Source organism: Haliotis rufescens, unplaced genomic scaffold, assembly GCF_023055435.1.
Source record: "Haliotis rufescens isolate VD_foot unplaced genomic scaffold, xgHalRufe1.0.p SCAF_86, whole genome shotgun sequence".
In the NCBI taxonomy this organism is placed as follows: Eukaryota; Metazoa; Mollusca; class Gastropoda; order Lepetellida; family Haliotidae; genus Haliotis; species Haliotis rufescens.
In genome coordinates, this window is record NW_025964379.1 from 944,081 (window position 1) to 971,530 (window position 27,450).

The 27,450-nt window shown below is 40.5% G+C and overlaps 1 pseudogene; it reads left to right on the forward strand.

The window, feature by feature from the left end:
• The first annotated feature begins 718 nt into the window (after positions 1-718).
• Positions 719-27,434, forward strand: LOC125377280 (annotated as a pseudogene).
• Positions 27,435-27,450: the final 16 nt, after the last annotated feature.

Sequence of the window (27,450 nt, forward strand, 5' to 3'; positions counted from 1 at the left end):
CCATTGTGTATGCTGGTGCTTGAAGGAGTAATTTAAAAAGGCTAGATTCAATCCACCATCAATGACTAAGACTGTGCATTGGTGTTTTTAGAACTTCTCCTGTTGACAGCCTCTATGTTCATGCTGGTGAACCTTCTTTGAAACAACGCCGTATTAAATTGTCTCTTTAGTATATCACTCAATTATGCTCCGATCCTTCTCATCCTGCCTATGACTCCGTTTTTCATCTCATATATGAAGAACTGTTTCAGAGGAAACAAAAGCAAGTTCCCCCACTTGGAATTCGGGTCAAATCAAATATTATTGCTTCTAATATAAATCTGACACAAATCAACTAGTATTTCAACAGGAATATGTAAAATTAAGAAATAAATACGACACTCACCGTTCAATCTATACAGATGAATCCAAGGACAGTGGCAAAATAGCTTGTGCCATTGGATCAAAGCATTTACCATCTAGAAAACCAGACAATAGCTCTATTTTCACTGCTAAAGCCAATGCTATCCTTACAGCTTTGGTATACATTCGACTGTCTACACGTAAAAAAATTTTCATCTTTTCTGATTCTCTATCTTGTTTTCAGGCACTGAAAAATGTATATTCTAATCATCTAATTATCTTAAATATTTTAGAACTTTATAATGATCTTTCTAGTGGCCAATACGACATCGTCTTTTGTTGATTGCCTAGTCATGTGGGCTTAAAAGGTAACACAATGGCTGATGCTTCAGCAAATGCTGAACTCAACAAATCTGGGACACCACTTCTCATCCCAAACAGTGATTACAACACTGTGATCAGATATAACATCCGAGATCTGATGCAAAAAAGTGGGACATCCAAGTAGGTATTACAAAATAAACAAAACACCAGCTACATCCTCGTCGGCTGTCAGTCCAGATCAGAAGAGGTCATTTTCTGACTATGTCGTTTTGGCCATAGCAGATATAACCATGGGTATTATTTTAAAGGTGTGGATCCACCATTTTGTATCCCTTGTGCAGAAAGAATCACGGTCAAGCATGTCCTGCTTGACTGTGTTGATGTTTCCATCACAAGGGGTAAATATTTCAATGTTTCATCACTAAAGGATCTTTTTAACAATATTAGCTCTCATTTAATTAGGGGGCGCGGGGGCCCAGTCGTCAAAGGCACCCCAATTCGCTGTGCAGAGTTGCGTCCCTTTGACACACCAGAAAGCTGTGATTGTGGGTTCGAATCCCGGTTCACCCCGATTATGTTTCTAGGTTTGTCAGCACCATACTCGTGGGTTTCATCGAAGTGGTAAAGGTTTAAGACCTGCATCAGTTTCGGCTTTCCTCCCACATAGAGCTGACTCGCCCTGTTATAACTGGAATACTATTAAAGCGGTGTTAAACCCAACACACTCACTTACTCATTTAATTTTGTTTTGTTTTTGAAGAGATATAAGTTATGAATAAATGTTTATGTAAATAAGTGTTTCTTATAAATTGGTAGTGTATAAATATTAACTGAGATTGTTTATGGCTGTGCCCTGAGAGGGTATTGTAAGACCATGTCTTTCAAAGTATGTTATTCCTACCTTAATTTTAATTGCAGCATATTTGTAATTTTAATTGATGGCTAGAATTGCATATCATAGCCAGCAGCTGAAGGGATGGTGTAAATCCTGCTGGGGAACCGTGCATGAAGCAGAAGTATTGAAAGTCTCCACGGTCCCTAGCAGGGTGTAACTTTGGTTAGTGGCCATCTGTAGCTTTTATTATTGTGTTGTTTAATGATAGCTTATTCTTTTACATGTTGCATGTTACATGTTTTACAAACTTGTTTTACCTCAAAACTAGGCAAATCTGTCTAGTTATTGTACTGTCCTTCGGAGACAGTTTTTTTTTATTCTAAATATATTTGTTGTCAATGTTTAGCTTAATCTCGACACCGATCTGACGTTAAATCCTAATTCACTCACTCACTCACATCCCCACTCACTCACTCACTCACTTACTCACTCACTCACAGAGGACTTAGGGATGATTTTAAAACCTATGTGTTTCCGTTGTTCTGATACCACCTTAATAGGGTCTGAAATATAGCTAAAAGTATCAGGTTTCAGTGTTTCAAAACAACGGCTCTTATATCATTCCACCTTGTTGAAGGCTGCTCATCAGTTAGAATTGCTTTAAGTACTGCGGAGAAATGGTAACGTCCACGCAGGTCATCATGGTCGGACCAGTCAAATGCTTTTAGTAAATTAGCATCTTTAAGTGACAGATCCAATGCTGAATAGGTTCCTGCTGCAGGATGTAAATACGTGTTTGAGACATAATTTATTGTCAGTTATAACCTTTGTTGACCGTGTCTTTAGCTTTAGTATCAACACTTCCCCGTAGAGGTTAATGTCCGTTTAGGTCACCCATGATGACACGGGTTTTATGGAGTTGGTTAAATATAGACTGAAGATCAGATTGCTGAAGAGGAGAAGATGGTGGAATATACACACACTGTAAAGTGTGAAGGCAATATGAAATATCAGTTGGACTGCAAGGGCTTGAAGATTGGTGGTAAGAGGTATAAACACTGAATTATGTCATGTCTCACAAGACAGAAGAACCTCCAGCGGCTTTTGCTTCTGGAGGTGAGAAGAGCCTATACAAATTATATTTCCTGATGTCTCATTTGTCTTGAATTTTTCACATATGTTTCCTGCAAACACATTGCTGATGGTTGAAAATCTTGAACTAAAGTTGTAAATCGTTAATATTATTCCTAGGTGCGAAGTCCACAATTCCATTGAATTATGTTTGACGATTGAGTCATAGAGGCTAACCAGGTGATCGCTCACGTACATGTGAGGACTCCTGGTCGATGGGTTACATCCATGTCCAGACTATCAAAGGATTAGTGGATAAGTACCTCTGAAGATGAGGATTTCCTGGTTGTCTGTTTGCCAAACAGTTTTTTTTCCGTTCTTTTCTGGTCAGAGAATTAATGACAGATTCAATAGTTGCTGGCTCTACAGCTTCTGGCTCTTTAGTAACAGACAGGCTCTACAGCATCACGTTCACCACTCATAGGTTCAGAGTGGCTTATAGTTTGATTTTGAAGACTTTTTTGGATTATGCTGACAGGTTGATCTGATGTGACCCACGTCAATTCTGTCTAAATGGAAATGAATGGTGGTGGTGGGTTGAAGTAGCTGAGACAACAGCAGCATAGGTTCTGGTTAGTGGAGTTGGTGGAGACTGAGTTTCAATTAGCTTCTTAGCCTCGTTAAACGAGATTTTCATGTTTGAGCTTCAGGAGTCTGTATTGTTTTTGCCACACTGGACATAACCCACGTGAAGCCAATGTTGCTCTTTGCAGTTTGAACATTTGATTTCGGTTGTGCATTCGGTGTTGTCATGGCCGTCACCAAAGACCACAGACTAATCACATAATTTAGAGACATGTCCAAACCTTTGGCACTTCAAACACCAGAGTGGATTGGGGACATACAACTCCACTCCTATGTTAAGATAACCAGGTTTTATTGACTTAGGAATGGACGAAAGTGTAATGCTGAGCAGATAAGTGTTTGACGGGATGATGTCACCATCTCAAGTTTTCATAGGAAAATGTTTAACTGCTGGTACTCCTTCAATTTTTAATTCAACTTTAATTTGTTGCTCTGACATGTCGGACAGGCAACAATGACTCAAGGTAAAAAGTTCAAGGTTTTGTGCATGACACAGGAACCTCAATATTTTCCACTGTAGTTCATGACTAAAGAGTGAGAGATTGTCGTCTCACTATGACGACATGTCACATTTTCACTTCTCCAATAATTCCAGAAAATGCTTTGGAGATGGCGATTGGATTAAGCTTTATATTTTGTTTATCAGCTGCCTCGATCTCAACAAATCGGGCTCAGGAATACAATCCACGAGAATTGTTCATTTTGATCCGTTTCAACCACGTCAAGATGTCTTCGTTTTGAACCAGAGTATTGTTGGGTCATGGTGAACAAATGTGATTTATCGCCCCTGGTCCCTACCAACCACGTCAAGATGTCTTTTTTTTAAACCAAAGTATTCTTTGGTCATGGTGAACAAAAGTGATTTATCACCACTGGTCCCTACCAACCACGTCAAGATGTCTTTGTTTTGAACCAGAGTATTGTTGGGTCATGGTGAACAAAAGTGATTTATCACCACTGGTCCCTACCAACCACGTCAAGATGTCTTTGTTCTGAACCAGAGTATTGTTGGGTCATGGTGAACAAAAGTGATTTATCAACCCTGGTCCCCACCAACCACGTCAAGATGTCTTTGTTTTGAACCAGAGTATTGTTGGGTCATGGTGAACAAAAGTGATTTATCACCCTTGGTCCCTACCAACCATGGAATACAACAAAGAACGGTGTTTTGGTGCACCGGATATCCAAGATGCAATCACTGGACATACAGGGGTGTTATACTCCAGCAAATAGGACACAAATAACAATATTTGTATGATAAATAAAATGCCAGGATGGCAGGGGCTATTGGAAATTGGATACACACTGACTTTTGGAGGTCAGCATCACCAGACTGGCCCATGAGCAACCGCCTTCTGGCATACGACTCGAGGCAGTTGTTACACAAATAATTTGAGAATTCAAACATGTTATATACATTGCCAAGACCAAGCAATAAATGCATGTAAATTACGAGTGTAGTGTGGTAAGCAAAGGAACCAGTGCCCTCAACTACCAGGCTACCGTCCTCCACCGACAAAGGGACGCAACCCACTGCAAACAGGTTTCCCAATTTGGTCGCCTCTTATCACCAGCAATGGGGTGATGGGGACACTTTCTACCCCGGGTCCAAACGGGAAGCTCCACTGTCAACATCCGGATCTTCAGCAACTCAAACAGGTGGTAAGAGGTGGTATCTAGATCCGGGACTACTCTTATAGCCACTGCAAACTAGAGGCATGTGCAATTGTAGAAAGTGGTCTGCTCATATAATACTGTTAGTTGTTTGGTTTGTTGTTTAACGCCACACTCAGCAATATTCCAGCTATATGACGGCGGTCTGTTAATAATCGAGTCTGGACCGACAATCCAGTGATTAATATCATGAGCATCGATCCACGCAATTGGGATGCATTAACCAAGTCAGCGGGCCTGACCACCCGATCCCGTTAGTCGCCTCTTACGACAAGCATAGTCGCCTTTTACGGCAAGCATGAGTTGCTAAAGACCTATTCTGCCCCGGATCTTCACGGGTATTAAGACCAGCAGACCTGGCAGTATTATTGTCAGCAAGAATATATACATGTAAACCTGTGAGAACTGTGCAGTTGGAGATGAGATTTGAGAGTTGAAGATCTTGTTGTGAAACGTCCTGCACCTGCGTTGACTTTATCGAAGTATTCGGTAGAGTACCAACTTCCACTCAGGATATAATGGCCCAAGCAAGAACAGAAAGCGGTAGTTCAGTTCAACGCGAGTTTCTTTTTCGTCTTGGTCAATGTTCAGTCGTGTCAAATTCTTTTTTAGAATAATGACAGTGTTAACAGTGCCGTTTCAAGATACTGTCCAAATTTTAGCCTTTGACATTCGTTCCTGCTGTGCATATTTGCGGTAGAAACAATCATTAGTGTAGCGATTTGTTTTATTATAAAAGACCACTTTGTCATTTAACGCATTACAACAGTGTTTGATAATAACTATGATCTTGTACCATTTGTGTATCGAACAAAAATGTGAATAAATGTTCTTTGCGATTCGTTGGGCATTCAATTGAGCCTGGTCGTATATCTTTCTCCTTGTCATCTCCTCCTCTTCAACACTAACCTCCCAGACCTCAACTGACATTATTTACCCACGGTTTCACTGTCATATTCACCTTGCCTTGTATATTGTATATATTCCTTCTTCACAGTATCCACACGCAATTAAACAACCCATGCATTGACGTACCATACACCACACCCGCACATCCACCATAAATTACCCCGTGTCAGTTCCCCCGGTTGAAAGTGCATCGTTACCTCAATCAGATTCTTAGTGTACAGCCAGCATGATATGAAATACATGTCTAGTAGTTGTAGTTGTGGGTTCTAGACACAGCCTCAATCTTATCAAAGGTATACCCCTTAAATGTTCATTCAACCTAGATAAGCAATATTTGGATCACATCTGTCTTGAGGACTCGTAAGTATGTGTATAAGTTATGTGAATGAGAACGAAAGAAAGTTATAGGAATGTTCTCATGTATGAAGATATGTTGTCCGTTTGTTTTGTAAAGTTTTCATGTCAAACATTCATGATATCGATATGGCCATGCTCTTTTACTATAATGGTATTGCGTGTAATGCATGGCAAAGATATGTATTGTATTTATGATGGCGATGGAAGTTATGATTGAACTAAACCGATATAAGATATGTTGGAAGTATATCAGAAGAGGAGGGTGAGGGGGGCGTAAGGTAAAAGAATGAAGTTTGGGAACAAAGGAGATACATTTAGCTGTTATCAAATTACACATTTTGTCTTTATAATGTTTTCCTGATTGTGACACTGTTCCACATTGATCTGCAGCACTTTTTGCTTAATCTAAATATATATCTAATGTGTTTGTAATATTTTTAGATGCAACATGCACAACGTTATATGTAACCACTAGTTATTGTGTGATTCCTTATTTCTAATGTTTGCGGTATAAAAATCTTAATTTCCCTTGTATTTTGAGTTACATTTTCTGCCGTAACAATAAAACCACTCGGGCCTTGGGTGCATGTAACACTTCTTCTTAAAGGATCAACGCTGCACATTATCAGGATGGTCATATTAATTACGTTCATTAATATACTAATCTGCTACATCAAATTAAAGAGTTTTGAGAAATATACTCGATAGCCGCAGAGGTAAGAGAATCACTCGGATATAAGAGCAGAATCTAACATACACTCTGAGACACACCCGACCGTCGGTGCCCCGACTTAAACTTCAAAGACCAGAGTTGCTGTCCGGCTATGCCTACAAAGAACAAGTTACACACCAGGTGGTTTGATCTGAAGCCTGTTTTAACTACATAGATTGGCGTCTTTGCAATTTATATCCCGGTAGAATATAATACCCTCTGTATTTAGATCTGGTGTATCTGTGTATTAGAACTGAGAATTGTTCTTTATTGCTGCTTGATTATTTTATATTGACATGTTGGACTGACTCAGGCTGTGTGAATCTAGACGATGATTGCTTACACTAATCCTTAAGACTTGTTATAGGATTTGTCTCTGGGTATTTTCAGTTGTATGATCTAAGTCACCTTAATTGTGTATTAACCAAATACAATCTGAGGATGTTATAACCAAACACCTTAACCTTCATATAAACAAATCGCATGGTATTTGAAACACTGTTAACATATATGTATGGTAGTCCTAAATTTGTGATTACATATATGTTTGTATGTCAAGGTTATATATTTTTAAAATGATTAAACATGTATAATAATGCATGCCAACTACCAACTACCATCTGAGATGAAATTGAATCTTCTACACGAAAATTGCTTTTAGTTAGGTCATCAACGTTGTATGTCAAATATATGCATGCAATAAAGGCTCGAAGTGTGGAAGGTCTCGACAATGTGTATCTTGTATATATGACTATTTAAACATGTAAGTACTGGACAACCAACAGACAAAAGAACCATCTCATTACTGTCAGAGGCCAGTCGAAGACATAGCCGTGCAGTGATTGAGAGAAAGACAGGTGTCAATTGTAGATGAACAAGTACAGGTCAACCAACAGACAAATGAACCACCTCGTTACTGTCAGAGGCCAGTCGAAGACATAGCCGTGCAGTGATTGAGAGAAAGACAGGTGTCAATTGTAGATGAACAAGTACAAGACAACCAACAGAAAAAAAAGACAATCTCGTTACGTCAGAGGCCAGTCGTGCAGTGATTGAGAGAAAGACAGGTGTCAATTGTAGATGAACAAGTACAGGACAACCAGCAGGCTCCCTGGATGTGGATGATGGATTCCACCTGTATCTGTCCCTTGATCACGGATAGATACATTGGCATGTTGGGGATGCAATATCATCCTCTGTCCTACGAGTTCAGGTAGTTGTGGAAGGGCCAGCCATCCTGAGTGGAATGTGTGTTCATAGTTATTGCCATGGGAAATGTTGATGTTCCGTTATTGTATGTGTTAATAAGGAATCGCAGGAGACAGGAGAGTGGCAGCTAATGTTTATTTTTACACCAGTTCGTTTTATACTTCAATTTATATGCATAATCACAGTGTAGTCTTGGGTAAGTGGACACAAGGGTGAACGACTAATTGTACAGGATTATTTTAGAAATTGTGCTTTATGTATTTGCTTGTCTCCCACAGCTGTATAACTGTATGTGAATTCTCTCTGTGAATGGTATTGTACGTAATTTCTGAAAAAGAAAGGTCCACATTAACTAAGTATGGAACAAACAAATTCTAAACAAACGCCCATCCATAAAAAAATATTTCTCTGCGATCAGACAATGTTTTCTCAACAATTTATTTATTGCCGTACTTATACTGATTGTCCATTGTACTTCATACACAATCCTTGTTAAAGACGAGAAGACACGTCTATTGTCAAGACCGGGTGGTATATCACATGAAGTATACAGTATGTCGCGTGAGGTTTGCGACTGGGTTTTCGATCCTGGGTAGAGGCTCGCATGACCCTCCCCGGTTTCCACTTCATCATTCACTGATTGGATTTTTGGCCGTTGCCTTTTAGGGGGATGCTGGAGTCGCATATTACGTCATGCAGTAGCCTTATAAGGTGAAGGTTAAGACTGGCCACTGCACTAGATGCATAGGGGTTGTGGACGTGGTACTAAGTGGTCTGGTCATATAAGCATATTAAGAATATGGTCAGGACGCTTAGGGTGTTTATGCATATACATTTAAGCCCGCCAGAGTTGGCAGATGGAGTTGAGATGTTGAGAGCTGAACATCTTCTTGTGACGAATAAATGTTGTGGACCTTTATGCGGACTTGTGTTGTTGCTATCGAAGTGTCCTGTAGAATGCCAACTTCTACTCCCGACATGTTCTTGTGAGTTTCATCAAAGAGGTACACATTATCACATAACTGCATCTTTTTTAGCTTTCCTCACAAAGTAAGATGCCACGCAATGACGTAAATGAAATACTGTTCCTAAAAGTGTTAAAGCCAACACAATCAACTTCTGTCATAAAATAGGGGGCACAAGTGGCCTAGTCGTCTAAGGCGCCGCAATTCGCTGTGCAGAGTTACGACACTTGGGCACGCCAGAAACCTATGATTGTGGGTTCCAATCCCGGTTCGCCCCGATTATGTTTATGGTTTGTCAGCACCATACCCGTGCTCATGGGTTTCACCAATGTGGTGAACCCCCATTCCCTATACTACTACCCTTTACCAACATATACGATCTTCAGCAACCCATACTTGTCGTAAAAGGCGATCATGCTTGTCGTAAAAGGCGACTAACGGGATCGGGTGGTCAGGCTCGCTGACTTTGTTGATACATGTCATCGATCCCATTTGCGTGGGACCCGTGAAGATTCCGGGATAGAATAGGTCTTCAGCAACCCATGCTTGCCGTTAAAGGTGACTATGCTTGTCGTAAAAGGCGACTAACGGGATCGGGTGGTCAGGTTCGCTGACTTGGTTGAAGCATGTCATCGATCCCAATTGCGTGGATCGATGCTCATGATATTAATCACTGGATTGTCTGGTCCAGACTTGATTATTTACAGACCGCCGTCATATAGCTGGAATATTGCTGAGTGCGGCGTTAAACAACAAACCAACCAACCAACCAACCGTATGCCTTCTCGTCGGAGACATCGTTGACAACTTGGGCCAAGGTGGTCTGGCATTGTCATCTTGCATTTCAACATTTCTGCAGATAATTCTAGCAAATGAAACGAGCAAAATTTCATCAACACAGTCAGATGTCCATTCACAGTTACGAAACTAGTTCGTCTACCGTTTGTGATACCGTCCCACACCATGTCGACGCTGCTACGTCCGCAACAACTCTTTCTGCCGTCTGGAATGGAAGGCACAACCTTGATTCGTCGTTAAACTTGCTGTAACGCCAATGGTCCCCAGCCCGTTCCTTGTGCTGCCCACCCGGATCTTTGCCGCCTGCGGTAAGCTGTAAGGGTCACGCCCTTCACAGGACGCCTTGCTTTCAGGCGGGCTGCACGGAGCCAGTTTTTAGCGATAGTTGTTGAAATTCACCTTGCTGTTACCGCATGGAATATTCCATTGATAACAGGAGCAGATGTGAATCTCTTGTCTGGTTCAATTAATTAAATGAGACGATCTGGTCTAGGTGTCGTTTTTAGGCCTGTCCACCCATTGGAACTCCATCCATTGCACCCCCACATTCGAGAAATTATACTGTTGATTTGGAATTTTCACACACACACGCACGCACGCACGCACGCACGCACGCACGCACGCACGCACACACGCACGCCCACACACACACACACACGCACGCACACACACTCATTCACATAGATACATAGACACACACATACAGTGACACAGATTCACACAATCACACAATCATACGTCGGTAAACAAGTGCAATATTCTTCCATAGAGATATAGCCAGCCAGTGGCATCGACTCACAAACTCAACTACAAAGTTCATAACGTATCATTCATAATACCTTTCTACATGAAACACACGGCTCTGTACCGGTCTGTGTGGTGACAGCGAACAGATCGTCACCGTGGGAAAGGTGGGGGACACAACGAGCTCACACACACTGCCCATTGAATCTATTTATGGCTGAATATCAATACCCGCCTTATTCAATGGCGTTTACAATATCAATGGTGGTTACAGTGGGACAATGGTGGTTACAGTTGACAATGGTGGTTACAGTGGACAATGATGGTTACAGTGGACAATGGTGGTTACAGTGCGAAATGGTGGTTACAGTGGGGCAGCGGTGGTTACAATGGGACAATGGTGGTTACAGTGGCATAATGTCGGTTACAGTGGGACAATGGTGGTTACAATGGGACAATGATGGTTACAGTGGACAATGGTGGTTACAGTGGGACAATGGTGGTTACAGTGGACAATGATGGTTACAGTGGACAATGGTGGATACAGTGGGACAATTGTGGTTACAGTGGGGCAACGGTGGTTACAGTGGGACAATGGTGGTTACAATGGGACAATGGTGGTTACAATGGGACAATGGTGGTTACAGTGGCATAATATCGGTTACAATCGGATTATGATGATTACAATGGAACAATGGTGGTTACAATGGGACAATTGTAGTTACAGTGGGGCAACGGTGGTTACAGTGGACAATAGTGGTGACAGTGGGACAATGGTGGTTACAATGGGACAATGATGGTTACAGTGGACAATGGTGGTTACAGTGGGACAATGGTGGTTACAGTGGGACAATGGTGGTTACAGTGGGACAATGGTGGTTACAGTGGGACAATGGTGGTTAGGTGGACAATTGTGGTTACAGTGGACAATGATGGTTACAGTGGACAATGGTGGTTATAGTGGGACAATGGTGGTTACAATGGGACAATGGTGGTTCGTGGCATAATGTCGGTTACAATGGGACTATGATGATTACAATGGGACTTTGATGGTTACAATGGGACAATGGTGGTTACAGTGGACAATGGTGGTTTCAGTGAACAATGGTAGTTACAGTGGACAATGGTGGTTACAGCGGACCAATGACGGTTACAATGGGATAATGTGGGTTACAGTGGGCCAATGATGGTAACAATGGGATAATGGTGGTTTACAGTTGACAATGGTGGTTACAATGGGACAATGGTGGTTACAGTGGACATTGGTGGTTACAATGGGATAATATCAGTTACAATGGGACTATGATGATTACAATGGGACAATGGTGGTTACAATGGGATAATGGTGGTTACAGTTGACAATGGTGGTTACAGTGGACAATGGTGGTTATAGTGGGACAATGGTGGTTACAATGGGACAATGGTGGTTCGTGGCATAATGTCGGTTACAATGGGACTATGATGATTACAATGGGACTTTGATGGTTACAATGGGACAATGGTGGTTACAGTGGACAATGGTGGTTTCAGTGAACAATGGTAGTTACAGTGGACAATGGTGGTTACAGCGGACCAATGACGGTTACAATGGGATAATGTGGGTTACAGTGGGCCAATGATGGTTACAATGGGATAATGGTGGTTTACAGTTGACAATGGTGGTTACAATGGGACAATGGTGGTTACAGTGGACATTGGTGGTTACAATGGGATAATGTCAGTTACAATGGGACTATGATGATTACAGTGGGACAATGGTGGTTACAATGGGATAATGGTGGTTACAGTTGACAATGGTGGTTACAATGGGACAATGGAGGTTACAGTGGACAATGGTGGTTACAATGGACAATGCATTTCAAGTCCACGTAAGGACCATATACAGGCTCCAGCAACGGTACCAGACCACCAATACTACAGATGATCGACCACGTAGTGGAAGACCAAGGGTCACCACCCGACGTCAGCATCGTCAGATTATGCGACAGCATCTTCAAGATTGCTTTGTTACTGCTGCGGAAACTGCTCGACAGACCATGGGGACACACCAGCGACACATTAGTTCGGATACCGTGCGTCGACAATTGACGAGCAGACACCTCCACTGTCACAGGCCACACCTGACACCACGTCATTGCCGGGACGGTCTTCAGTGGGCAACACAGCACCAGCAATGGCGCCACCAGCAGTGGAGAAGAGTCCTCTTCTCAGACGAGAGCCGTTACAGTATCTCAACAGCAGATGGTAGAGAGAGAGTCTGGCGACGCGTTATTCAGATGCATGTGTTGTTGAGAGAGACTCGTGGGATGGTCCGAGCATCATGGTTTGGGGTGGAATTGGTCTTGCTCTGTGGGTCGGCCCTGTGGTCTTCCAGAACATCGGTCCAGGGAGAGGCAATGGTGTCACAGCAGCTCGGCACAATGCTCAAGTCAAGTCAACGATGACTGACAACACTGAGAAAAAAGTCAAGTGAATTCTACTTACTTTATTTATAACAATAATTAAAATGAGGTTAGTATAAAATCTAATTTATTACCGTGTCTGGTAGATGCTTGTCGTCGTATCCCAATTGCGCAGATAGATGCTCATGATGTCAATCACTGGATTGTCTGGTCCAGACCCGATTATTTACAGACTGCCGTCACATAGCTGGAATATTGGCTGGAGTGTGGCGTAAACAACAAACAAACAAACAATTATCCGGACAATGGGCTAAACTAGACTTGGAGGTGAGTTACAACAGATCGGTTCAGAATGACTCGTTTCTGAACGAATACGTGTCATGGTAGTGTCTGTTTGATTGCCAAACACATCACTTCTGTAGTGATTTGAAACGCAGCTGTAACAGCTGCAGTATATGAGGCTGCTATTGATCTGTGGAGCTCAGCGTCTGAAGCCAAGCTGTTCGATATTTAACACACCTGCTACAAAATATCAAAATCTCAGATGATGATACTGCCTACAATATACAACATTTTATATATATATATTTTTGTTGTTTTTTAAGTGTGGGACGCCCTTTATTTCCTTATCCCCCCCCCCTCCCCCCCCCCCCCCCCCCCCCCCCCCCCCCCACACACACACACGCCAACACACGTCCGGCCCACCCCTACATCTTCACCCTCACAACCACAGATAATCAAGTTTACTTATATAGATGTCTAAACTTTTATACATACCTGGTACCTATCGCGTCATACATACCCGGTACCTGTTGTGACAAACATACCCGATGCCTGTTGTGTCATACATACCTGGTACCAATTGTGTCATATATGCCCGGTACATATTTTGTCATACATACCTGGCACCTATTGTGTCATATATACTCGGCACCTATTGTGTCATATATACCCGTTACCTATTGTGTCATATATACCCGGCACCTATTGTGTTATATATACCCAGTACCTATTGTGTCATACATACCTGGCACCTATTGTGTCATATATACCTGGCACCTATTGTGTCATATATAACCAGTACCTATTGTGTCATATATACCCGGCACCTATTGAGTCATATATACCCGTTACCTATTGTGTCATACATACCCGACACCTATTGTGTCATATATACCCGTTACCTATTGTGTCATATATACCCGGTACCTACTGTGTTACGTTGGGGGTTTCAGATAAGTATGTAGTCAGCACAAAGCTGCCGTCACCATATTACTTCTCGAATGTCCAATACACACAACAGTCTCGCTGTCATATATACCAAGCTTGCAATAACAATATATTTATCCAAAATGTTTCTACCTTATTGAATTTACAGCTGTTCAGAGTCAATGCTTCTGGCATTGTTATATTGCATCTTGAATAAACTGATCTACTCTGCTGCTGTAGTTTCAGTGCCAGGTGTGTAAGGTGAGCTTTTGAGTGAGCTTGCTTTGTTGTTGGTTGATTTCCTAATTTCCAAATTAAGTGAGTATAGTTTTACGCCGCTGTTTGCAATATTGCAGCAATGTTATTGGGTGGTAATGACAAGTTTTCCGCCCCAATGAAAAGAACTTAATTGTCAGCTAAAACAACTGAAACAAATATAGCCAATACAGCCAATGCAATTCTATAATGTTTGGCAAGTCTAGATTACTGAAGTATCTGGGCTCCTTTTAATATATTTTAAAACTATAATTTAACCAAATTTTTTTATAAAATATGTTCATTTCAGAGACTCGATGTTAGACTAGTGTTATCCCTAATATAATATTTGTTCATAAAATAAGTTGTTTACATCATACAATGAAATTTGGAAAAACACATTATTTAGATGCTGGTGATTAAATGAGGTATCTTCTCCGTGTTCCAGATACCGGACAGTACTCTACTGGTGATGGACAACACAAATCCCCGCATCCTGGACAAATGTAGAAGGGAGATAACTCTGTGTCTACTCCGACTGCTGACAGTTATTGTTGGGATTCTTACAGTGTTGATTCTGTTGGACATCCTGCTGACGCAGAAGTACGCCTTGGATATATTCGCCATGGAAGTAGACAACAGTCCTGCTCTCCAAGATGTCCGACCACCGTTAATGTTTCCCACCTTGAGGATAGTCAGAGCTTATATCTGGAATAAGTTATAATTCGCCTGGTTGACATGTGAAACCTGGAACATAACTCATTTCCACACCCGTGAATCAGGTCTGGGTGACAGGTGAAATGTGGAATTTATAACTCATTTCCACACCTGTGAATCACAGCTGCGTGACAGGTGAAATGTGAGATATATAACTCATTTCCACACCTGTGAATCACGTCTGGGTGACAGGTGAAATGTGGAATACATAACTCATTTCAACACCTGTGAATCACGTCTGGGTGACAGGTGAAATGTGGAATACATAACTCATTTCAACACCTGTGAATCACGTCTGGGTGGCAGGTGAAATGTGGAATACATAACTTATTTCCACACACGTGAAACACGTCTGGGTGACAGGTGAAATGTGGGATATATAACTCATTTCAACACCTGTGAAACACGTCTGGGTGACAGGTGAAATGTGGAATACATAACACATTTCCACACACGTAGATCACGTCTGGGTGACAGGTGAAACATGGAATACATAACACATTTCCACACCTGTGGATCACGTCTAGGTGACAGGTGAAACATGGAATACATAACACATTTCCACGCACGTGGAGCACGTCTGGGTGACAGGTGAAACATGAAATACATAACACATTTCTACACACGTGGATCACGTCTGGGTGACAGGTGAAACATGGAATACATAACACATTTCCACACACATGGATCACGTCTGGTTGACAGTTGAAACATGGAATACATAACACATTTCCGCGCACGTGGAGCACGTCTGGGTGACAGGTGAAACATGGAATACATAACACATTTCCACGCACGTGGATCACGTCTGGGTGACAGGTGAAACATGGAATACATAACACATTTCCACGCACGTGGATCACGTCTGGGTGACAGGTGAAACATGGAATACATAACACATTTCCACACACGTGGATCACGTCTGGGTGACAGGTGAAACATGGAATACATAAAACATTTCCACACCTGTGAATCACGTCTGGGTGACAGGTGAAACATGGAATACATAACACATTTCCACACACGTGGATCACGTCTGGGTGACAGGTGAAACATGGAATACATAACACATTTCCACATACGTGGATCACGTCTGGGTGACAGGTGAAACAGGGAATACATAAAACATTTCCACACCTGTGAATCACGTCTGGGTGACAGGTGAAACATGGAATACATAACACATTTCCACACCTGTGAATCACGTCTGGGTGACAGGTGAAACATGGAATACATAACACTTTTCTACACACGTGGAGCACGTCTGGGAAACAGGTGAAACATGGAATACATAACACATTTCCACACCTGTGGATCACGTCTGGGTGACAGGCGAAACATGGAATACATAACACCTTTCCACACCTGTGAATCAAGGCTGGGTGACAGGTGAAACATGGAATACATAACACATTTCCACACCCGTGGATCACGTCTGGGTGACAGGTGAAACATGGAATACATAACACATTTCCACACACGTGGATCACGTCTGGGTGACAGGTGAAACATGGAATACATAACACATTTCCACACCTGTGAATCACGTCTGGGTGACAGGTGAAACATGGAATACATAACACATTTCCACACCTGTGGATCACGTCTGGGTGACAGGTGAAACATGGAATACATAACACATTTCCACACACGTGGATCACGTCTGGGTGACAGGTGAAACATGGAATACATAACACATTTCCACACCTGTGAATCACGTCTGGGTGACAGGTGAAACAAGGAATACATAACACATTTCCACACACGTGGAGCACGTCTGGGTGACAGGTGAAACATGGAATACATAACACATTTCCACACCTGTGAATCACGTCTGGGTGACAGGTGAAACATGGAATACATAACACATTTCCACGCACGTGGATCACGTCTGGGTGACAGGTGAAACATGGAATACATAACACATTTCCACACCTGTGAATCAAGGCTGGGTGACAGGTGAATCATGGAATACATAACACATTTCTACACCTGTGAATCACGTCTGGGTAACAGGTGAAACATGGAATACATAACACATTTCCACACACGTGGATCACGTCTGGGTGACAGGTGAAACATGGAATACATAACACATTTCCACACCTGTGAATCACGTCTGGGTGACAGGTGAAACATGGAATACATAACACTTTTCTACACACGTGGAGCACGTCTGGGAAACAGGTGAAACATGTAATACATAACACATTTCCACACCTGTGAATCACGTCTGGGTTACAGGTGAAACATGGAATACATAACACATTTCCACACCTGTGGATCACGTCTGGGTGACAGGTGAAACATGGAATACATAACACTTTTCTACACCCGTGGAGCACGTCTGGGAAACAGGTGAAACATGGAATACATAACACATTTCCACACACGTGGAGCACGTCTGGGTGACAGGTGAAACATGGAATACATAACACATTTCCACACCTGTGAATCACGGCTGGGTGACAAGTGAAACATGGAATACATAACACTTTTCTACACACGTGGAGCACGTCTGGGAAACAGGTGAAACATGGAATACATAACACATTTCCACACACGTGGAGCACGTCTGGGTGACAGGTGAAACATGGAATACATAACACATTTCCACACCTGTGAATCAAGGCTCGGTGACAGGTGAAACATGGAATACATAACACTTTTCTACACACGTGGAGCACGTCTGCGTGACAGGCGAAACGTTGGAAATATAATTCATTTCCACACCCGTGAATCACGTCTAGGTGGCAAGTGAAACATTGACTTTTGAGCCTGTGGTTTTTATTTCAGTTACAGATACACGTGTGTTCATGATTCCTGCACACGTAGTGTTAATACGGAGGCGCTGGCAAGGTGTGGATGCTGCTGATGACGTAGTTGTTGCTGTTGGTGCCGTTATGAATACTAGATGTGGTTGACGTGATGGCGTGTGTGTGTGTGTGTGTGTGTGTACCACCACCAGTCCAGTGGGTAAAATAAGTTTAATCTCGTGTTCAAGATTGTTCCACTTATAAGGCGACGTACATGCACGTGTGTGTGGCTGTTGTACTAGTCTGATTGGTACTAGTCTGATTAGTACTAGTCCGAATAGTACCTAGACTAATGCCGATTTTATAATGCTAACCCACTGAGCTGCCATGTCACAGCTTAACTTGAATACCCCTCTCAGATACAGTATACTGACTCCGAACCGAACAGTACTTGATTTAGCCCCTTAATGCCGAGCGCCAAGAGTGAGTGAGTGAGTTGGGGTTTACTCTGCTTTTAGCAATATTCCAGCAATATCACGGCGGGTGACACCTGAAATGGGCTTCACACATTGTACCCATGTCGGGAATCGAACCCGGGTCTTCGGCGTGGCGTGCGAACGCTTTAACCACTAGGCTACCCGATCGCCCCCCGAGCGTCAGGAAGGGCAGCAACAAATACCATTTTTAACGTCTTTTGGTATGACGGGCCGCTCTCCGGGCGGACGCTCTACCACTAGACCACAGAGGCGGTCCACTAGTCCAATGAACTGCACTCCCCTAGCGGCCGTACTCCCAACAACATTGGTTTCTTCTTATATTAATAACATGGCTTACGGAAGCGCCGTACACCTCTTGAAAGTGGAAAAACATATTTCCATTTTTAAGCTCTTTCTTATTAACGCCGACAACGATAGTTACCCATAACAAATTGTTTCCATGCCAGAAACAAAATACCCGTAATTGTTTCACCGGCTCTGTGCTTTATTCCGATAGTACAACATGTGTCAACATTCCTGTCACATGTCAAGAAATAGGAAATTTCCCATCCTACTGACCCGTAATGCATACAAAAGAAAGAAAAAAATAATTGAGTGTCTATTTATATTTTGGTTTACATTTGGACCGCTCGTGGAAGGTTTGGAATGAAAATTCAGTGTACCCACTACTCAGCCCCGGGCGACATGCACGATCAACTTCAGCGTCAGATCAATGCGATACACTGTGGGTACCAGACTCAGCACTACATGAAGCGTCATAAAATATCACTGGTATACCGGCGTGTGCTGTTCCTTTTGTGTTCGGACCCCCCCTCCCCATCTACACCCAAAGCCTAACCCACCCACACCCCTTCCCACCCCACCCCCCTACCCTTCCACAACCCACACCCTCCCAACACCGCATACAACCAATCACCTCGAACATACTTGCTCAAGACGTTTGTCGAATGTTTCATGATGTTATATTTTATTTTTGTTAAAAAAATATTTGTTCGGATTGATGATAATTTGTTTTTGCATATTTTGTGGAATGGTTGTCAACCACTGAGTATATTGGTGACTCAATACCTGGTAAATAAAATGAATTCCTTGGATACTTGTCATGGTTGTCCAACGGTTGTCCAAACACTGAGGGGAAAAAGAAAGTATACCGAGTTGGTTTTTTTGTGTACCTGAACATTGAAAGAACGGTTGTTCACGTTGGCTGTCTCCATTTAACCATCACTCATTCCTGAGACAGTAACAATCTGTGGTTGGATATTTTTTGGAAACATTTATTGGTTCAACGAAGATGGGTAAACAATGAATTTGATCCCACGCGACCCCTACCATGTTTGAAATTTTGTAAATTTGTGCCGAAAAGGGTAAATTTATTTGGTTGATAGGCATTACTCAGAAGTTGATAATATTACAGTATTAAATAAGTTTTTATAAATAAATTGTGTCTACTTTGTCAGCATATTTATTGATTTTAAAGATAACACGTCAAACATACCCATCAACAGGTGTGTGTTAGGCGACTTTCTTTTAAAATGTTTAAAAGTTTTAAATCAAATTATGTTTTACAAAATATAACAACATAGAGGTTTCGTTTGAGTGCTGACTTAGCGAATGTACCGTTCATGTTTTGGATATAATATCAAACACATGATAACATCAACTGAGATGTGTAGTTTCTTTACCCCCTCAGTTTAGATATAAATGGATCATGTGTATGTGCATCTTTTCTATGGCTCTGTGTTTGAATGTGCGTTTGTGAGAGCGTTAAGTTTGTTCGTGTGTTTTCGTGAGTCCTGATCAATTTGTACATGTTTACATGTGTGTTTATTAATAAGTTCACAGCCTTGCACGTGTTTTACTGTGTGATGTCAGTTTGCGCGTATGTATGTGAAGTGAGTTTACTCCAAAGTGCATTTTTCGCGTTTGCACGTGTGTTTGTACACGTTTATTCGTGAGTTTATAAGTGTTTTAGAGGTGTATGTTTACATGTGTGTTAGTGTATGTTTACATGTGTGTTTGTAAGTGTATGTTTACATGTGTGTAAGTGTATGTTTACATGTGTTTGTAAATGTATGTTTACATGTGTGTAAGTGTATGTTTACATGTGTGTTTGTAAGTGTATGTTTACATGTGTGTTTGTAAGTGTATGTTTACATGTGTGTTAGTGTATGTTTACATGTGTGTTTGTAAGTGTATGTTTACATGTGTGTTTGTAAGTGTATGTTTACATGTGTGTTTGTAAGTGTATGTTTACATGTGTGTAAGTGTATGTTTACATGTGTGTTAGTGTATGTTTACATGTGTGTTTGTGTATGTTTACATGTGTGTTTGTAAGTGTATGTTTACATGTATGTAAGTGTATGTTAACATGTGTGTAAGTGTATGTTTACATGTGTGTTAGTGTATGTTTACATGTGTGTTAGTGTATGTTTACATGTGTGTTTGTAAGTGTATGTTTACATGTGTGTAAGTGTATGTTTACATGTGTGCTTGAAAGTGTATGTTTACATGTGTGTTAGTGTATGTTTACATGTGTGTAAGTGTATGTTTACATGTGTGTAAGTGTATGTTTACATGAGTGTTAGTGTATGTTTACATGTGTGTTTGTGTATGTTTACATGTGTGCTTGTAAGTGTATGTTTAAATGTGTGTAAGTGTATGTTTACATGTGTTTGTAAGTGTATGTTTACATGTGTGTAAGTGTATGTTTAAATGTGTTTTAGTGTATGTTTACATCTGTGTTTGTGAGTGTATGTTTACATGTGTGTAAGTGTATGTTTACATGTGTTATTGTATGTTTACATGTGTGTTTGTAAGTGTATGTTTACATGTGTGTTAGTGTATGTTTACATGTGTGTTAGTGTATGTTTACATGTGTGTTTCTAAGTGTATGTTTACATGTATGTAAGTGTAAGTTAACATGTGTGTAAGTGTATGTTTACATGTGTGTAAGTGTATGTTTACATGTGTGTTAGTGTATGTTTACATGTGTGTTTGTAAGTGTATGTTTACATGTGTGTAAGTGTATGTTTACATGTGTGTTAGTGTATGTTTACATGTGTGTTTGTAAGTGTATGTTTACATGTGTTTGTAAGTGTATGTTTACATGTGTGTTTGTAAGTGTATGTTTACATGTGTGTAAGTGTATGTTTACATGTGTGCTTGTAAGTGTATGTTTACATGTGTAAGTGTATGTTTACATGTGTGTAAGTGTATGTTTACATGTGTGTTAGTGTATGTTTACATGTGTGTTTGTGTATGTTTACATGTGTGTTTGTAAGTGTATGTTTACATGTGTGTTTGTAAGTGTATGTTTACATGTGTGTAAGTGTATGTTTACATGTGTGTTTGTAAGTGTATGTTTACATGTGTGTAAGTGTATGTTTACATGTGTGTTTGTAAGTGTATGTTTACATGTGTGTAAGTGTATGTTTACATGTGTGCTTGTAAGTGTATGTTTACATGTGTGTAAGTGTATGTTTACATGTGTGTAAGTGTATGTTTACATGTGTGCTTGTAAGTGTATGTTTACATGTGTGTTTGTGTATGTTTACATGTGTGTTTGTAAGTGTATGTTTACATGTGTGTTTGTAAGTGTATGTTTACATGTGTGTAAGTGTATGTTTACATGTGTGTTTGTAAGCGTATGTTTACATGTGTGTTTGTGTATGTTTACATGTGTGTTTGTAAGTGTATGTTTACATGTTTGTAAGTGTATGTTTACATGTATGATTGAAAGTGTATTTTAACACTACGCCGTAATGAAATGTCCGTACATCCATTCAGCATAACATCACGCAAATCTTACAAAACGAAATATGTATCGACATTGTAACATGAACGTTGATTAAAATCGATATGTAGGAGGAACTAATTTACTGAGCGCAGGAAACAACAAAACTGTCGTTAGCAATACGTCTCCTCGTGCTCACCTTCGAAAAGATGCATGATATGGGGTGCCGCGAAACCGATCAATGGTTTCGAGGTACTCCAATAATGATGGTTCATTTTACGAAAGGGGTGGTCACATGTTCAAGCCCATTTCTCAGAAAATAAACAAAACAACAGGAAATATCACAAATTCAATTCTTTATCACAGTTCCTTATCTTACTTGTAATTTGTAGTTTTGCGTATTTATAAAATACAAATAATCAAAATTAGAAAAGATGTACATACTGTTTGGCCCCTGTAAAAGATCTTGTCAACTCGCCTGAAACTGAGGTGGTGACAAGAGAGGTCAAACATGTGCGAAATTTTAGACATGCAGCTTAGCTGGGATGGATAAAGTTGTTTAACCTGGAAGTTATTCACGGGAGCAGTGGACAGTGGCAGGATATTTGTAACTTGGACAGGTACCAAATTACGTTCGTTAGCGAGCTGCTGCTGTCCCTGAAGAATGTTCGAATAATGTCGTTTTTGAGCCGAGCTCGAGTCAATGGAATACGACTTCAGCGATTGATCGGTGTTGTGGCCGGTAATTTTGCAAATCTCGCGATTTTCAATACCTGCGTTTGACAACAAAGTGACGGCAGTTGCCCGAAGACAATGGTTTGTATACACTTTGAGACCAGCGTTGGTAGAAATTTCTTTCATCATGTTGCCAATGACATTTACACCAACTGGCCTCATGGTGTACCATTCGGTGTCGTCGACGTGGACTCGTCTCTTGGGAGCCTGGTAAAAAGCACCATTGTTGAGATTGAGGAGAGACACGTATTTTTTCAATGAAAGTACAGGACAGAATTGGTCCGATGTTGCATAAATGCGTTTGTTGGGCCCATTTGAGTCTTTGAGGTCCCCCCTGTGATTTTTAGTGACTTCGGAGTGTGTCATATAAACTCGAACCTCTGTTCATCAGTGGATACACGAAAGGAAGATGCAGTTGATTCCCTTTGATTTTCTTTACCATGACGAGCGAAACCGAGTGTAAGGTCGAACCACACTTTATGAAGCAGGCCGGAAGGAGTTTCCGTATCCAAACTTTCACGAATTATTTTTAAATCATTCTCGGGGATAGCAGCATGATGTGTTGTCTGGTCAAGGCCATCGCGCTTAAGTTTTTTTTATCATGGACAGAAAAACATTGTTTGCAGTGTGAAATTCCCGGTCTTGGATAATGTTTATGCAACCTAACAAAACTCGATTTTGAGTAAAGATCTCCCTCAGCATTTCTGACTTCGGTATAAAAGAACCTCAGGCTCTCATTCAGTTGAAAACTCTTCCAACTTGGGCTCAAAAAACTCGGAAACCAAGCCATTATGGAAGTGAAAAGATTGCCTTGTTCAGGGTACAAATTAATGTGACAGTAAGTGGGATCGAGTAATTTGTTATTATTACGGCGTTGTGTTTAAATGAAATTTCCGTATATCCATTTAGCATAACATATCTCAATTCTTACAAAACGAAATATGTAATTTATGTTAAAATTTTGGTCAATCTCGTTATATTATTACCAATTTTTGCGATGACACGTTCACGCTTTATATTGCTATCATTGCAATGGTGTAAGGGAGGTACCTCTCGCTGATGTTGATCGAATCTGCGTAGGAGTTTTTGGTATGTGTTTATGTATTCTTTTATGTTTCAATGGCTTACGTCGAAATATTTTAACTCCCCAGGAGGTATTACGCCCAAAAGATTTGGAGAGGTTCCCATCCACGATGTCCTGTACTGCATTTGCATCAAGGGACGCGAAGCGGTCACTGGACGCTTGAACTTTGGGCTTTACGGAAATGCTGGCTGTATTTCCTAGTTCAGGGGCCATCTCAGAACGGTTTTCAGCTTCAACAGCTGTTGTGAGTAATAATAATAACAAATGAGGTGGGTGTATGGAAGTCATAACTATTATAGAGTTGCAATAAATGTTTTTTACTCTGTTAAAAAAATGATTTTGTTTTGTTTTTTCCTTTGGCCAAGCCCAAGAAAATTACATCAATTAAGATTATGATTGTGTAATTAATGGAAAAAGGTAAATTTCATTTACCTTCAAATTCTTGAATTATCTCAGAAAATGTCTCGTCGTCGAATTCACTCAATATTTCATCGAAATCTCCGATGTGGAAGTCAGGGTAAATATCCATCTGTTCCTCCATGTTGATGATTTCAAAAATAGTTCCATTAATTAATGTATACATACACGGTGATGAGACCCAAAAAAATCAGTGATGTTATGCTCATTCGACAACACTTTTTCACCGATCAGATCAGGGAAAATACCTACTTTTATGTTACAATGATGAGATAAGCATGATCAGTAGAAAAAAATATATTTGAACAGGTAAATATGACATGAATTATATGTATATACTCCAAACTTAACCATCTTCACAGTTCCATCACAAATCATAATATTACTAGAGTTTAAAACTAGACATGTAATCCTCAACATACAATAACAAAGGTATTTTTTAACATGTTAAAATGTAGGAATTATTCTCATGAATATGGCAAGTCACAATATTAATATACTTAAAATAGTAGTTAAGTATAAATATATTTCATGCTTGTTTTCTTGTTAACATATGCTCCAAGTACACAATTTATACTGTTTCATTTCAGCTTGAATTCATATGCAGGAGTATTGGAGACCCAAGTTTGAATTTTGGAGGATTGCTGGTTGTGTGTGTTGGGGATTTCTTTCAAATTCCCCCATATGCCAATGACTTGTACCAAGATCCTGGCCAACATCCATTCACAAGTGATTTATGGATTGAAACAATAACACACAAGGCAAGACTGACAAATGTTATGCGTCAAACAAATGTGAAGCTTGTTAAAGCCATTAATGAACAAGAGCATGGGTGCCCCAGTGTGGAAACTGACACATTGATATATTCAGTGTCTCGACCATTACCAGAGGGTGCTGCTCCTGTTTTCCCGTATGCTCGGAACTTTGAAGTCGACTGTCACAATGCTTCAGAGTTGGCAAAAGTGCCCGGAGAAAGCACATGCTATCAAGCAAATGACTCTGGAGAAAGGAAAAAAATTGGACAAACTCCTTGCAAAGAGAGTGCTTGCTCTGAAAATGAATTGTCCAGTAATACTGTTGAGAAACCTGTCACAAGAGTTAGTCAATGGTGAGCTTGGAACAGTTGTAGCATTAGATTCGGATGGGCCAACTTCCAATTTGGAAAAAAAAGTGATCAAACTGCACAAAGTGTCTTTTACTGTCTATGATCCAGTGGAGTGTGTAGTCATTTGTGAGAGACACCAGTTTCCCATCAACCTAGCCTATGCTATGACAATACACAAATCTCAAGGACAGGCACTTCTTCGAGTAACCATTGTCTGCAGAAACGTCTTTCAACCAAATCAGCTTGGAGTTGCTGTAGGTAGATCTGTGGATATTGAAGGTCTTTGTGTCCATGATTATCAGCCATCCTGCTGCAAGAAACACAAGAGAGAAGTGCCACACTACTGCGAGCAACCTGGACAGGCACCATCATCGGATCTCTCATGCTGCAAGAAGGTAACTCAAAATTTATCATGATATTTCAACTTTTGAATTTATCGATATCATTATCAAACATTATCATGATTATTGAATAAATCAATTCTTAATACCTATAAATTGAACTCATGAATTATTGTATTAATATTATAATAACCATCATGACATTATTTGACAAGTTTTCACAAATTCCTGGTGTTTCCAACAATGATGAGTTAATAAAGATGAATATCTACAATATGTAGAAAACATAATGTCCTTCATGTATATTGAATATGTTTTATTCAGGTCATCATGGCTATATATACAATTACCAAGTATCTAAGGAAGTTATATCGTAAAATGATTGTAATTTTAACTCGATTTCCTGAATACATACCACATGTTTATATATGTACTATATCTTACAGGTGTATTAGCAGGTTGATTTTGGTGATGACTTTGTCCGTGTTGACGAGGAGAATGATCCTGATTTCTCTGGCAATTCAGACTTTAGTGATGCAGAATTTGAGACTATTGATGAATTAGAACAAAGTGCATATGCAGTAAGTCACTATGTCCACAATCCTGATATTTGTGAATCATTACAGTTCAATCATCCTTTTTGTTCTCTTTCTCAGTTTCTGAATCCTATTGTTACTTATCCAAAGTCACAATGCATTAATTATCATATGATCATTCATTTTGTTTACGGACGTGAGGAGGGATCGGTTTTATTTTCTACTTTAATTATTCATTTTGGGTAAAAACTAATTATATATGCGATTTTAAATTGGTAAAGTGCAGAGAATTGAGTTAGGATGATAATCATCAATTTATGTTGGTGTCAATATCTTGTGTCAATAAGTTATTTTTGGTGTAACATATAATGCTCTCTTACAGGATGTCTATGTTCCTGATGTCAGTGATGCACATAAGTATCAGTTAGAAGATGTGAAGAATGTATGTATGTCTCACACCACAACAACAGTCTATGAACTCCGACAAAGATGTCCTCATGGCAGAACTGCAGAGAACAGTGTTCTTCTAAAATGAGCAGTACCAGAAAGTACATGACTTGAAGAAAAATGCTCTAAGAAAATCAGACACAAAGAAAAACACAGTGGATTGGAACAAATTCTTCAAAACTTACCATGAGTATCTTAGATCAGTTGACTACACTACTGCATACATTGCCCTTTATGCTCCAAAACCAGCCAATACACTGATGTGTGGAAGCCTGGTAACTGAGGTGAGGAAATCTGTTGTTACTGAAACAGATGAAGATCAGTCACAAGAACAGGAAAACTATACATCCCCTGTGATACCTTCTTCTGCCAATGGCAACATAAGGTATGTTGGAGGTCGTTCGATTGCAAAATTGAAATACCATTACATGAAACTGGTTCGTAGTAATCTCGACTCAGTGTGCACTATACTTCATCACTCTGCAAAGGTAAACGTTACCCTGCTGCAATCCATTGTGGTTTCTCAAGCTGATCTCATTGATGCCAGGTTTATGATTTACACAGTTCTTACTTCTACTCAATGTGCTTCAGATGGAAGGAGAAGGCTTCCACTGATCACCAACTGTCCGTA